General features: G+C 38.8%; 1 pseudogene; it reads left to right on the top strand.

Moving 5' to 3' along the window:
• Positions 1-7056: 7056 nt before the first annotated feature.
• On the top strand, positions 7057-9082 carry LOC100971010 (phosphatidylinositol 4-kinase type 2-alpha-like; annotated as a pseudogene).
• The last annotated feature ends 7445 nt before the right edge of the window (positions 9083-16527 follow it).

Genomic DNA, 16527 nt, shown 5'->3' on the forward strand with positions numbered 1-16527 from the left:
TCTAGAAATATGAGAAAAAGTTTCCTGCAAGGGGGCATTTAATCTGGTGACCTGAATTCTCTGTACTAGGGGTTAAAACACCTGCTTATGCTTCTTTTTCTCTTAAACAACACGAAACACCAATACTGATTTATTACTATACTAGCTGTAATTCTTGTTAAAAGAAAAGCCTTAGACAAATGTAATTTAACAGAGTTTAGCTGAGCAAAGAACATTTGGTAAATCAGATAGCCTGAACCAGAAGAGGTTCAGAGAGGTTACCCTGAAGCTTCATAGTAGAAGATTATTTATGGACAGAAAAACGAAAGTGATGAGCAAAAAATGGAAGTGGTTACAGAAATGGCTGGATTGTTCACTTTTGCTATGCTTTAGCATGGAGCTTGGTTAGACTGTGCCCCTGCCCGTCAGGTCTGTGGAACATTGAACTTGAGAATGATGATTTAGGGTACGTGGTAGAGAAAATATCTAAGCAGCAAAACATTCAAGATTTGGCCCTGCTGCTTCTAACAGCAAATGCTCATGTATGTGAACAAAGAAATGACCTTAATCGGGAATTTACATTTTAAAAAATTGCAGACTGGCTCTGTGATAGTAAAGAAAAGCCTGTTTTCTTGGAAGGAATTCAAGCAAGCTGCAGAAATTTGCATAGCTAAAAGGAAGGTAAGCACTGATAGCCAAGACAATGGGAAAAAAGGCCAAGATGGCATTTTAGAGAAGTTCCTTGCACCCTCTCCCATCACAGGCCTAAAGGCCTAGGAGGAAAGTATAGTTTCATGGGCCAGGCCTAGGGTCTGCTGCTCTGCACACCTCAGGACACTGCTCCCCATATCCCAGCTTCTCCAGATCCAGTTGTGGCTCAAAGGGAACCAGATATAGCTCAGGCTACTGCTTCAGAGAGTGTAAGCCATAAGCCTTGGCAGCTTTCATGTGGTATAAGGCCTGTAGGTACACAGAGTGCAAGAGTTGAGGCTTGGGATCCTCTGCCTAGATTTCAGGGAATGTTTGGAAAAGCCTGGCTGTCCAGGAAGAAGCTTGCTGAAGGAGGGAGCCCTCATGGAGAACCTATACTAGGGCAGAGCAAAGGGAGAATGTGAGGTTGCAGCCCCCACACAGAGTCCCCACTGGGGCACTTCCTAGTGGAGCTACAAGAAGAAGGCCACCATATTCCAGACCCTGGAATGATAGATACAGCAGCAGCTTGCACCTTGCACCTGGAAAAGCTGCATGAACTCAACCCCAGCCACTGGGAGCAATTGTAGGGGCTGAAACCTAGAGAGCCACAGAGGCAGAGCTGCCCTTGGCTTTGGGAGCCCACCCCTTGCACTAGTGTGCCCTGTATGTGAGACAAAGAGTCAAAGGAGATTATTTTGGAGCTTTAAGATTGAATAACTTCCCTGCTGGGTTTTAGACTTGCACGGGGCTGTAGCCCCTTTCCTTTGGGCTATATATCCCTTTCAGAATGGGAGTATTTACCCAATGCCTGTACCCCCAGTGTATCTTGGGAATAACTAGCTTGCTTTTGATTTTACAGGCTGATAGGTGGAAGGGACTTGCCTTGTATCAGATGAGACTTTGGACTTTGGACTTTTGAGTTAATATTGAAATGAGTTAAGACTTTGGGGGACTATTGGGAAAGCACAATTGTGTTTTGAAATGTGAGGAGGACATAAAATTTGGAAGGTCCCAGGGGTGGAATAATATGGTTTGGAAATTTGTCCCCACCCAAATCTCAGGTTTAATTGTAATACCCAAAGTTGGAGGTGGGGTCTGGTGGGAGGTGATTGGATCATGGGGGTGGAGTTCTCAGGAATGCGTTAGCACCATGCCCTCAGTTTTGTTCTCATGATAGTGAGTGAGTTATTCTGAGATCTGGTTGTTTAAAAGTGTGTAACACCTCTCCCCTCACTCTCTCTTGCTCCTGCTCTAGCCATGTAAGACATGGTTGCTTCTCCTTCACCTTCTACCATGACTGTAAGTTTTCCAAGGCTTCCCCAGAAGCAGCAGCCACTATGCTTCCTGTACAGCCTGCAGAACCATGAGCCAATTAAACCTCTTTTCTTATAATTTACCCAGTCTCAGGCATTCCTTTACAGCAATGTGAGAACAGACTAACACTAGCTGAGGCTTTGATATAAACCCAATATTGTCTCCCAATGAGCTAGATAAGGCAAAATATGCATCACAAAAGCTTATGTGAACCTATCTGAAGATTTACCCAAAGTATACTTGATTCTTTTTCTTTATGACCCATACTTCAAGTTTGTTGTTTTGGGCAGGGAGGAGGGCAACAGCAAAGAAAGTTAAAACTAAAGGAAGCATACTAAGAGAAAAATGAAGGAAGGTAAAATGGTTTCTTCATAAGGCTGATAATACATCTAGTTTTATCCACTCAACTTTGACTTTTTGAATAAATAGAGAATGATATCCCAAAGAAGGAAGCTATCATGAGAGAATTCAGAGAACAAACAGGATGTTGAAAGCTAATTAATTCCTCCTCCTACTCAGGCATTAATACTTTTTTTAGTATCATGGTCCCCAAATGCCCTTGGAGTTGTTTCTTACACTAATGCTCTCACTGCTCTGATTGAAGTGGGAGTTACGATCAGGATCTCTTCAGTGGTAAGATTGCAGAATTTATATATTTTTTCTTATTTTTGATGGTTCCTTTCAGACAGATTGTCAACTTGAATTTTGGCCTTTACTGGTCAGATGCCATGGTTCTTATTTATCTTACCTTCATTTATGTACCAGTATTTAATCTCACAGATGTATTTGCACATCTATATCAAACCATGTTTTTTAGTTCTTTATGCCCATTTTCTCTATGCTTCTTGACTTTATGCCTGTTACACAATCATCCTGTACTTTTCCATGTCCCTAATAAGATTGAATGCCATTCATAGAATTCTAATCTTATCTTTTAGAAAATCTTACATCAATGTTTCTCAAGTATTTCTTAACACATTTCTCTCAACATCAAAGTACACTGACAGGGTAGAGGGATCAAACAGAAAGACTGAAGTTGTCATTACATTCCTCTTAGTATTTTAAATTATATTAATCTGATATTATATAAACATTTGCCTTAATATAAAAATTAAAGTGGTGCTTGTGTGTCTTTTTTTTACAATGAATAGCTTGAATTTGATACGGCAATGGATTTATCGTAGCATGCTATAGTTACTTTAACTTTAGCACTTAGTTGCACTTGTATATTTTTGTTAAAGTGATGGATTGTTCGTTAGTGTGTCTCCTTTATATTGTCTTTTCCATCAGATAATTTAGTTTGTTGCCGGTGGTCAGTATTACCAATTTAGAAGGAGGACTAAAGGGATAATGAGGAGTATAAATAAATAAAGGAGAAAGAGGTGGAAAGACAGGAAAAGGAAAACAGACATTTCCATAATGTATAGTCTTTGCCACTCTGATTGCAGAACATCTGTGTAATTGTTCAACCTGTGCATAGCAACTCTATAAAAACCTCTGTTGATATGCATCAAAACAAAAATACTCTGTAATAATTTCATATCATGAACAAACAATTCATTTACATTTAATAAGACAGCTTGTATGTTAATTCAGAGAAATCGGGTGCTACAATCTTAGAAGATAAATCTAGCTGATTTGTAATTAACTCAGGTTTATATCAATAAGAATATATTACATTAAAACTGAAAAAAAAAGAAAGAACAATAGCAGTTATCTTGTCTGCATTAAACATGTTTCATTTTTCCTGGTATACATCTTGTGGATTTTACAATACTTATGAGATAGTGTAATTGTCAGGTCTCTTAATTTATGGCTTGTTTTCACCACAGAGGATGGTTTTCTTCACTGCTACACAGACCCTTACAGATAAGACGGCTAAGTTTCAGAGGTGTGGAACCCCGGCTTCCTTTGCTGAAGGTGTTTTCTAATGATTTGTGAGTTGCAAGGCTATAAACAGAAGTTTTGAAGTACTTGAACACGTGTTCCATCCAGGGTATACTTGGCAATCAAGGTCCATTAGCTTTAAGCAAGATCTAGAGGATCTTTAAAGAGAACTCAAACATTGGAGAAAATGCAAACACATGAAGATGAAATAAATAGAAAACAAGCTAACTTAATGATGAAAGAGAATGTTAGTTTATGAGTTTCTGAAACTCATGAAGAACTATAAACGGATTGCTCACAATTTACAGATGGATCAAGCAATGCCTGTGATCTGCCTGAGAAGACCGAACACTAATGCTGCGGCCTTGAGGCTTTCACCAGGATTCCTTACATCTCAATGTAAAAAATCTAAATCTAAGTGGAGAATGCTTCCATGAAAGACATCTCTGAGCCACTGGAAAATGTTGTGTTTCATCAGAAAGTGAAAGTCATCTCCCGATAATAGTAATGGTAGAGCCAATTCCCATCATGAATAAAGAACAGACCTTTCCCCCCACCAAGTTTTTCAAACCAGGTGATTCTACGTTTCTTATGTGAACTTAGGGAGAGGGAAGGTTTCCACAGAGATTAACGCTGTTGATTACACTGATGATTAGGCATTCTGAGTCCATTTTAATTTACCCTACAAAGGGTAAGTGACATTTTATTTTCTTGCCAGGTTCTGACAAAGCTTCATATTCACTATACTTATTTTGCATCTTACATGACACATGAAGTCAAGAAGAGGATTGAAGAATCATTTTTTTAAGAAAAAGAAAAAGCATTTCTCAAAGAAATTTTGAAAAGCTTGGCAATCCCTTTTATACCAATTAAGATATTCAAGCGTCACAGTAGATTCCTAATCTCACCATGGTGAAATACAGTTGTCAGTTATCGAAGCAGGAGTCTAGAACTGCAATAGCCAAACACACACACACAGCTTGCTTCTTTTCAATTCACTCAAAAATAATTTGTATTCATCTGCAAAAAGTGTATACTAATTCATGGAATATTTTGTTATATTAAAGTTGTCGGTCTTTCTATTGTTTTTGTTGCCAAACCATCACTACATCTCCTTTCCTATATCTTTATCTATTTTCTTTCTGTAATCACAGTACAGAAAGTGTTTACAGTGTACAAAAAGTGTTTACCAAAAGTGTTTTACCTTCTGTAAAAATGGTACCTAAAGATATGTAGAAAAAGAAAGCATTTTATTTCTGAATTGCACTTTTGATACGAGCAAACCCTGTTATACTCCTCATCAAATGCATTAGACATACCATCCTGGCTTAGCAGAGGTGCTCTTGTAATCTATGTTCAGGCTCCTCCTTAGAGTGACATCTTCTCTACTAGAAACTGACATAAAGAGATAGAAAATAATGTATTGTTTTCATTATTGTGTACCTGATTTAAGTTTTATATACAAAAAGTGTTTAGTATAATGGTCTAGTAATAAATAGAATGTCAGTGTGTCTTTGTCTTTTAACAGGGAAGAGGTAGATGGAGAGATGGAGATGTGGTACAACACTGCTTCCCAATCTTCATGAATTTCTGTAGAGCTTAAGGAAACCATCTAGGCTACAGTATTTAACAATAAAGATTAATAGCACAGAGTCTCTATGATACATTGCATAGCTTCATACAGAAAGTGTTTTAACCTAAAGCTTTTTAACCAATTTTATAAAATTCTATGTGCATGGCGTACTAAATTTTCTCCACTGTCTTGGTGTTTTAAAAGACTCTGGTAAATAGCATCACTGTCCAAAGAAAATAAAAATACTGGAGAAAACAAAAAATACCTAGTGGTTATACTTACTGAAATAAAAATGCTTCATACTCTGAACATATGGGTCTTTAATAAAAGTTTAAAAAACGCATTCTTTTGAAGTTTCAATACAGCACATTTTGAAAACGATTAGTTTTATGTACATATTTGGGTTTGCTTACATATCAAATTTTCCCCACATTAATTAAAATTGGGCATCTTTTGGACTATTATTGCATATTATTCTAGGATTTATTTAAAATGCCAAAATAATTTTATGTACAGAATAATGGCATTATTTAAAACAATGGGGAAAATACAACTTTGAATTTGTGAAGTTGGTTTTATCATTTCGTTATACTGAAAGAGAAACAATAACTGTTTATGCTAACAGTACCATCATGAGAATTTTTAAATTTGTTTTAATCAATGAATAAGAATATTTTGTACTTCGTTATTATTAATACAGAAATGACTGTTTGTAATTTTGTTTGTTTCTTAGTAGGATATGTTTTTCATCTTCTCCCTAACAATCTTTTTAGTCTTCTTACTTAGTAATTGTTTTTCACCCTAAAATGCAATTGTTAAAGATAAAAATTAGTATTTTCTAATCTAAAAAACTTAAATTAAAAAATTACTAGAAGGGAATTAATTCCATCCAATTGAAAATAATTATATCTTTATTACAGATAACCACTGGAGAAGAAAATAGGGACACAGCATTAATAACAGGGAACTTAAAATAGCTTAAAAGCTTTCAGAGAATTTTTGAATTTATGAACAACAATATGATAAATGTTATATTAATGTTATAAAGGATGTGTTATACAGGTGTACATGTGGACTCATTTTGTTTTAACGTGGTACTGTAGTACAAAATGGCTTGTTGCAAGAAAAAAATAATGTCATCAGAGGCCAAAAACATGAGCAGTATTTCTGCAGGAAGAATGTTTCCACATCCAAACTGTGGTGGCACAGGTCCAGGGTTTGCTGTGGCAGCACGCAATGCTCAGGCCCACCAGGAGCTGAATGAATTCCTGGAGGACCTTGAGTTCGAGGCTGCGGTGCAGCAGGCAGAACTGGCCATTAAGCACGTCATCTTTCCCAAGCCCCATCTACCAGGGCTCCAGCAGAAGCTACTTGTCAAGGACCCTCACGGGGTTCTGGAGGGTTACAATGGACTCATCCATCATTCTCTGAGTTGTGAGCCCATTGCTATTGCTTCTTTGTTGTTCAGAGGCTGGGGTTCCGGGGGAGCAGAGACAGAGAAGACCGATAACTGAGGCCTCTTGCTAGCTGCTTTGGATAAGAAAATAATTCTGAAGACTTGACAATATTAATATATGCATTTTGCTTTTTTTGCCAGTAAATAAAAGATCACTGTTGTCTTCGAATCCAAGAATGAAGAGCCCCTATGGGCAACTTAATCCTAAGTGGATCAAGTGGTTTCAGAAGCTGTGCCATCCCTGCTGTTTTGGCCATGGTGCATACCTTGTCCTCAACCAGGGTTACCTCTCAGAGGCAGAGGGTGACCTGGTGGACTGAAAACTAGAATGCAACATTGTACTCCTCACAAAGGTAGTATACCTGGCCAATAAGACATTCAACTATAGAGCCATTGACAGAGTGATGTCCAGGGGCAAGCAGCTTGTGCTAGAGAAAGTGTCAAAAGTTGGGCAGTGGTTTAACCCCATCAGGCAACCCACCAAAGCTTGGCTCATTCCAGCTTTTTGTTGAAGGCTATAAAGGTGCAGACTATTGGGTGTGGCGTTTTGAAGCAGAACCGCTTCCTGAGAACATTAACCAGCAACTGATCCTGCAGTTCCAGCCGCTGGTGGTGCTGGATCACATCATCTGCGACACTGACAGAGACAATGACAACTGGTAAATGTGACTGTCCAAAGGATAGCTCTAGCTTTCAGCACACAGACTGGGTGATGGTGAAGGAGCCTGTTATCAAGGTGTCTGCCATAGACAATGGGCTGGCCTTCCCACAAAAGCAGCCTGACTCCTAGAGGGAATATCCTTTGCACCGGGCCTGGTTGCCCCGGACAAAAGTCTCATTCTCTTAGGAGTTCAAAGATCTGATCCTTCCAAAGATATCCAACCCAACTTCAAGGACTTGGAAGAGGACCTATGTGAACTCTTCAGGAAAGCTCCTGGGTTGAGTCTGGTGGCTCATGCCTGTAATTCCAGCACTTTGAGAGGCAGATCACTTGAGCTCAGGAGTTGGAGACCAGCCTGGGCAAATGGGGAAACCCTGTCTCTACAAAAAAAAAAAAAAAAAAAAAAAGTAAAAATTATCCCAGTATCATGGTGCATGCCTGTAATCCCGGCTACTTGGGAGGCTGAGGAGGAAGGATTGCTTGACCCCAGGAAGTGGAGGTTGCAGTGAGCCAAGATCAGGCAACTGCACTCTAGCCTGGGCAACAGACTGAAACCTTGTCTCATAAAAAAAAAAAAAAAAAAAATCTGGTTTTGACAAGGACCAGTTTGATAAGCAGATTACTGTCATGCTGGGTCAGATCCTAAATCTGACTCAGGCCTTGAAAGACAAGAGTCCCCTGCACCTTGTCCAGATGCCACCTGTGGTTGTTGAGATGAGATGGCCCATTCCCACCAGCGGTTTTCTAGCGAATCCTACACACAGAGATTTGAGTTTCAAAAGTCAGAGGAAGGCAAAGGAAGCACTGTCTGACACTTGTGGGAGGAAGCCTGCGGAGTGGGGTGCAGGAAAAGCCAGAGAAGCCAGTGGAGAGCAGAACCTTTAAAATCCCTCCCATTCTGCTTGCCACCACCCTTGGGTCTTTCCTACCCACAAGGAGAAGCACAGTCAGGAAGAGTGAGTGCTCCTTGGCCCTTCTTAGTGCCAGAGATGCCTGGGAAGAAGCATCTCCCTTTCAGCATCTGCTGGTGGCAGGATGGGACAGTCCCTTCCTTCCCTGACACCTTGCTCTATTGTAATTCTCTATTCTGCATCAGCAAAAGCAGACAAACAAGAAAACCAATGCTTGTAGCAGAGCCCCAGATCCCCTCATGTCAGAAACCTTTAATCCAGGCCTACATTAGCATAGATCCAGACACTCAGCTGCCTTGCTGTTGCTTACTCCCACGAACCAAGACTGTGTCAGAGGGCAACTGGATGGCTCACAGTGTTGGAACAGACGGAAGCCACACCTTTCCTTTGGGCTTTTGCCAAGCCTTCTTCCCCTTCTCCCACCAGTGCTGTGGGGTGCCTGCAAGCCTCTAAACAGTTCTCCCAGAAGGGAGGTTTTTGCTCTACACCTCCCAGCAGTTCTGCACACAATCATGGGGAGCCTCTCTGCTCCCTGCCGTGCTGCAGCTTGTCTGTCTCTCAAGCAGAGGCAGAAAGAGCTAGTCTTAGCATTTATATTTTAATAAGAAGTTGACTCCCAGCATGTAAAAGTGATCCACATGGCTTAAATGTATGCTGGGAGCCGTAAGTGCTCTATGGGTGAACTTATCCCGCCTTGCTTCCTGAGTCCTTGGTCCCAACCATCTAATTTGTTCCTTTTGTTTTAATTTTTTCCTCCAACTCTTTTGACTTAAGAGTTCAGTTTCTTCTGAGTGTGTGTCTGTGAGGGTTCTGGGGTGAGTCTTGGTTTACAAGAGGACAGGATATTATTATTGGATTTCCTTCTATGCTACCACTGCTGATTGGTGGAAGTAACAAGACTTGTATTCTGCGCCCTGCCTCCTAATTGGCAGATTCCCTTTACTCTCTGACTTGTCTCAGGCCAGTTTCTTCATGGCTTGAGAAAGACAGGGTCCAAAGGAGAGAGGTCTACAAACTGTCCCCCAGTTCCTGCCCAGCCCAGTGCACATCTTCTTGCTTCCTTGTAACTTTTTCGCCTGCTACCCAACCCCACTTGCCAGGTGTTTGAGCCCTTTCTACACCAAACCGAAGAACGGCCTGAGGAGGAAGTAAAAAGGGTGCCACCTGTGGATGAAGGGCAGCTGTGTTCATATGCCCTGTACTACTGAACACTTCACAGTTCTGGCACCTTGAGATTGGTTAATCAACTCAAAAAGAAACTATCTTGAAGGTTTGAAGAACAACCAAAGAAAGGGAGCAAGGACTAGGGCTGTGTATCTTCTGCTTACCCAGCTTTGGAGCAGAGATGTGTCAGCTGGTCCAGGTTGGCCTCCTTCCAGTCCTGCCTCCAGGAGTCTGCTTGTCACCTGTGATTATTGAGGTACCTGGCAGAGAGAAGGCCATTCCATGAGTGCCACCCAGCTGACAAGAAGAGTTTCTGTGCATGCCCTATGGACAAAGGCACAACTCACTTGCCTTCCTCAGCCTTGACAATCCCATGCAGCTGACTTAGACCCTGGCCTTGGGAACAATGTTTGAGAGAATACCCGTGCCCTGACTGTAGGAGCCAGTAGGGGATCCAGGTGTGCATAGCTGTCTGTAGAGATCTTTACACAAATCTGTTGGTAATGCTCCCCACTTGGTGCTCAAGAGAACCTTGGGAGTCTAACAAGGAACCTGGCTGCCTTACCTGGCCACATCCTCCATGCCAGATCTGCACATTGTCTTAATCCAGAGCAGCTCTGTGATAAGAAGGAAATTGGGCCCTATGTAAGAGGGAGCTAGCCCTGGGCCTAGCAGGCAAAAGAATGTGGGGTGTCTTTTCGTGGCCTGTTTCCATTCTCCCTAGAAGCCTGTGCTTATGTTGCATTGAATGTGGATGCTAGAAGAGCCAGTGGTCCAGAGTGCCACAGAAGGCTTCTGGGCGGCACTTCATGGAATGGCATGGTCCCTCTGCCAGCCAGCATCAGGGAGTGGAGGTTGGGCTGTGAGAGTGCTACTTCCCCCTGTGTTGTTTTTCTGATGCACTGTAGAAATTGTACATAATATATTTAAATCAATGAAAACATATGAATAACAAATCCAATTCTGAAACAAAAACATAAATTTGTAATGATGAGTATCCTGGAATGGAAGGAAGACAATAAAGAAAATGGAAACCTAACAGCATGTATGTATTAGTCCATTTTCACACTGCTATAAAGATACTACCTGAGACCAGGTTATTTATAAACAGAAAAGAGGTTTAATTAACTCACAGTTCTGCATGGCTGGGGAAAACTCAGGAAACTTACAGTCATTGTGGAAGGCGAAGATGAAGCAAGGGCCTTCTTCACATATTAGCAGGAGAGAGAAAGACTGCAGGGGAAACTCCACTTTTAAAACCATGACATCTAGGGAGAACCCTCTCACTATCAGGAGAACCACACAGGGAAAATCATCCACATGATCCAGTCACCTCCAACCAAGCCCCCTTCCTCTACACGTTGAGATTACAATTTGAGATGAGATTTGGGTGGGAACACAGAGTCAGGCTCAGTCCAGGGACACCAGCTACAATGCAGTACCTTACTTATTAGCAAGATGTATGAAGAGAGCTATGAACACTTCATAAACACCTTCAGAGTGGTTTCATCAAGCAAAGTATTCAATACCATGATCAGAGTTTCCAAGACCACCCTCTTTATTTACCTATAGAACCCAGATGAGACCTATTATACAGCCTGCCCATAACGTTCTGTGTGACCTCTGCCTCTTTTTTTTTTTTTTTTTTTTTGAGACGGAGTCTGGCTCTGTCGCCCAGGCTGGAGTGCAGTGGCGTGATCTCAGCTCACTGCAAGCTCCACCTCCCGGGTTCACGCCATTCTCCTGCCTCAGCCTTCCGAGTAGCTGGGACTACAGGTGCCCGCCACCATGCCCAGCTAATTTTTTGCATTTTTAGTAGAGACGGGGTTTCACTGCGTTAGCCAGGATGATCTCGATCTCCTGACCTCCTGATCCACCCGCCTCGGCCTCCCAAAGCGCTGGGATTACAGGCATGAGCCACCGCGCCCGGCCGACCTCTGCCTCTTAAACCCAAAACTGACCACACCAATGTGCAAGTTTGCCATCTACTTTACATCAGCTACAATGAGTGGTATTACTCTATCCCTTCACTTTCTTGCTAAACTATTAGTAAACATGGCTTTCTTTATTTGACTCCACAAGATGGTTGCAAATGAGTTACAGTTCCCTTTCTTTTTGCTAATGCATGACCTGCTGCACTCACCAACAGATATAACAGGAGTTCCAGGTCTTTATCTGCCTGAGCTTGCCCAGGTCTTTGATGCAGCAAACAAGGTAGCAGTGTGTGACCCACCTACCCACTGCTCCCTAACTCCTATAGCTCATGCCCATAATTCCAGCACTTTGGGAGGCTGACATGAGAGCATCACTTGAGTCCAGGAGTTCCAGACCAGCTTGGTCAACATAGTGGGACCCCGTCTCTAAAAAAAAAAAAATAAATAAGAAAAGGAAAAAGAAAAAAAACTTACTCCTGTGAACTATATTTAAAACATTGCACCACCTATTCCTGAGACATGAAGTGCCTTTCAAGGCTTATATAATATTCTCTGTGATACTCAGTGTCTGTTTTCACTTATTACACCAGTAAACCCAAAAGGGTCATGTTTGCTAAGTGGTGACTTAGTACCATACCCTGTCCTTAAACATATCTTATATCAAAGCAACACATTTGCTCAACATGGTGTAGCAATTAGTTGTAATAGGAATAGATGAGACAAAAGAGTGTTTTGAATGGTTTAATTTTGTTTTGCTGGGGTGGGAAGAATAGAAATAAAATATTTGGTTTTGGACATATTGAGTTTGCAAGTGCTATATGGCTGAATGAAAGAAGACATTATATTTAATATTAGAAAAAAAGATCAAATAATCAGGAGAGGTATGCAAAAAAATAAATGAGTTGAAGCATAGATAGAAATATTTATCTCTCCAAAGACTGTTTTCTTAATTTCGAAGTAAAAATCAACATTGTTTTTACTCCAGCCAAATAGACACTACACAAAGGATAAAAACTCACCATAGAGAATTAAAATGAAAGCATTAGAAATATCCTTTCCTTTCCCAGCTTGTCTAGCGATAGTGACAAAGAGTAGGAATAATCTAATGGAGATTAAGGGTGTCAGGTTTTATCATTCCAGAAAGAGTACAGGACACACTTATGGCAAAGAAAGTAAGTATGTAATCCCATCAGCCTACAGGTCTTTGAGAAAATTATTTGCATTGATTAGTTCAGGGATACAGAGAAATTCTGCCATATTTCTATGCGATAATTTCTAGTCTACAAAAGAGCAAAATAGAGAACCTAAGTATCGGGCTCATTTTATCAGACAGTTGTAAAGAGAGGGCAAATGGACCTTCCTTTTTATGAAGTCAAATGAATGTTGTTATGACATTGTTGAAAGTGGGATAGCATCCCTCTACACCTTATTTAATACACTAATTCTTCCAAATTATGTTAGCAAATGCCAATAAAAATCTTATAATTCAAATACATGATTTCTGCACATATTAAAATTATTACACGATAACAAATTTACACCAACTCTTTTATAACTTAAGACATTCTGATTTTATTTAATATATTTGATAATTTGTTGATTAAAGAAAAAGTGTCCTTAAATTTGGAGAAACTAGAAAACCCTCTCTCACCATAAGAACTTTTTCCACCTAAACAGGAAATGATAAGAAAATGGGTGATTTTTAGAGTCCAGAAAATAAGATAATATTTTTCAAGGATAAAATATACTCAAAATTTTGCAAACATTCTTATTTACAGCAAAGAAAAATAAGCAAAATTGTTAACAATGGATAAACTAGGATTTCCACACACAGACACTCACACACACAGACAGGCACACACACATACACACAGGGATAATCAATACTGCCAAATGAAGTTAAGAGGTCAGGTAGATTTAGGATTAAAAATAATTCATGAAATCTGGTAATTGCTAAATAATAAGTGATCATTGAAAGAAAACGTTTATTAGAACAGTATTTCTAGAAATTAGATTATGACAGTTTGATGAGATGATGGGAGGCGAATAAATGAAGGTTATGATGTCAATTTTCAATAATATTGGTTCTTTCTTTCTAGAATATGCTTCTCCTATTGCTCTTCCTAGGAAAGTTTTACTCATATCAAAACTCAGAGGAAAATGGAGTGAAGAATATACGTGTCCCTGACATATGTATACATGTGTATGTGTGTGTTTGTATATATGTGTATGTGTGTGTGTATACATACACATGTATATATGTATATGTATTTGTATACACATATGTATATTTCACTTGTATGTAACCATATATATCTAGATTAAGCTAGACAAAAGCTCATACTGATGTCTCAATCTGCAATACATTACCTCATAGTTCATTCTTCCCTTCTCCTCTCTCTTATCTGTAACCTTCCACTCAAATAGTGAGAGACATATCTCATGCAATCTATAATCAATTTACTGAATTGTTCATATTCTATATATATGTATAGCTGTAACAGACTTACAACATGTAAATCTTTGGTAAGCTACTTTATCAAGTATATTACAGTGCCTATGTACAGTTTCTTCTGTTTCTGGCTTTTTAGACTCCTCTCATTTATAAAGTTACTTAAGTCAGCACCTTTTCCCTCTACCTCCTTCAGTGAGGTTGTGTCATAAATTTGTAATATAGTTAGATCATTTTGTCAGTCAACATTCCATCCTGGGATTACACTAAGCTCCTGCATATATTTTTAAATTCCATACTTTAAGTTTCACTGCTTGTAATGAAAGTCCTATAGGTTCTAAAAAGTCCATCTTTGCTGACCAGTATTGTCTCAATAAAATAGATTATATTGTGTGCCGTGAGAGAGAATTACCTGGGTTGAAGATATGGTTGAAGATTTGAAGTTAGTTTTGAAAGTTTAGAATAGCTGCTATGTGAATAAGGAAACGGGGCTGAGAAAGAAATGTCAAACAAAGAAAAATTGCTGAGTTGCTTCAGTGCTTAAGCAAAGCTGCTATCGTAAATGTATAATAGATATAATTAAAGAGAACATGAGGTTTTTCCAGCAGCACTTCTCAGCCCAGGGAAAAGTGAGATGATTAGATTGGTCAACATTTTGGCATTGCCAAGGAGAGGTCATCGGCAGAAGGTGAAGGGGACTGAATAGATGGAAAGTAGTAGGGAGAAAGTCACTGAGATGATTAACCACGAGATTGGTCCAGGATAGCCTGGGAGGGAAATGAAGTCAGATAGGTTCTATTCTAATAGATTAAGAAGAGCTCAGTGATTAGAGGTCAGGGATGACTGTAACAGCAGGTTTGGCTAAGTGGAAGAGCTGAGATTACAGGAAACTGGCTGGTTAAGGGGCAATTTCAGACTTCAGGAATATGATTTATCAATATAGAGTTTCAACCCACTGAATTTAACGAGAAGGAAAAAGCATATGTTTGCATAATAAGGAGACAAATAGAACATCTCAGTCTTCATAACAATTGAATTTGGGAAACATAAACTTGATTTATCACTCATTTAGTTTTTATTGTAACTACATTGTTAAGCCTAAAAGCTGTAAATCAACTTCTTGAATAGATTTGTTAGTGACTGCAATTAATTAAAGCTAATTCAAATATACTTTATAAAATAATCAGAGGTTAAAACTTATATTTAAATTTAGTAATTAATTGATGCATGGCTAGTGTTCCTACATAAATCTTTCTGGGTTTTAACTTCAGACAGATACATAAATATGTCAGTTATTTGCACACTGACTGTTCCAAATCTCAAGTCCTGAAAAGTATTAACCTTTGATTCATCTTGATTTCTGCAAAGAATTTAAATAACTTTAGAAAGAAGACATACCACACTGATCAAAAGTTAATAAATTAACTAAATTTTTTCTAACCTTAAAGTAACTGAATTATTACCTATTAAAGATAGGAATCATGATAAAAAAATAAATGAATGCTTTCTGCAATCCAAAACTGAAAAATTAAGTAAGTTATTTAAAAGAAACCTCTTCTAAAAAAACTTTTATTTTCAATCAAATAGCTCAGTGAGCTTCTCAAAAATATGTATCATCTCTATCTGTGATTTTGGTTGCATTGATGCCTTTGTGTGCATGAAATTCTATTTACTTACATTAAGTTAAGCTTCTTGAATTTGTCTCTTTACTACCATTTTTGGCTGAAAATAATACACAGACTTCATTTATTCTTGGATGATTATAATAATGATAAGCAGATAGCAATTAAAAATGAAAGAAAACATTCTCAATTATTATTACTAATGCACTGAATTTACATTACATTACAAATAACATTTTTACAAGATTTACTTGACCTTTAAGGTTTTGTGCATTCTAGTTATTACCTTTAAAATAACCAAGAATATCTGAAATTTTGGCAATGCTATATGGTACAATATGAAACTGTTGGCAAAACTGCCTACATATAGTTCCATAGAGTCGGAGCTTTTCCATATGGAAGATGACTTCATAAAACCTCCCCAGACTAAATATGCACTTTGTCTCATATTTTCAGATTCTAGATTAATTTGCACAATTAGTAATCATACTGACTGAAAGGACTATAATTTACCATAAAGAGTTTACCAACTGAAATATATTAATTCTTCTATATGTAAGCATATCACAATGTTAACAACATCAGTGATTAAATAAATAATTGATGTCGCTAGCGTTAGTAGGAATGATTTTATTTATACTATTTTCACATTTTAAACAAGTCTAGATGCTCCTTCATTACAGTATGTATCTGTTAGCTCAAGACATTTGGTTTAAGACCAACGTTTTCACAGACAAAAAATGTTAAAATAGAGCATGAAATGATTACAATGAGTAGCACAATGAGACAAATCAGAGGGTTGCACAATGATGTCATCTCTAGAGTGAAATTATTTCTTGGTGTTTTACTTAAACTGTAGAAATGACGTTATTAATTAAGAA

Source organism: Pan paniscus, chromosome 19 (genome assembly GCF_029289425.2).
Source record: "Pan paniscus chromosome 19, NHGRI_mPanPan1-v2.0_pri, whole genome shotgun sequence".
NCBI lineage: Eukaryota > Metazoa > Chordata > Mammalia > Primates > Hominidae > Pan > Pan paniscus.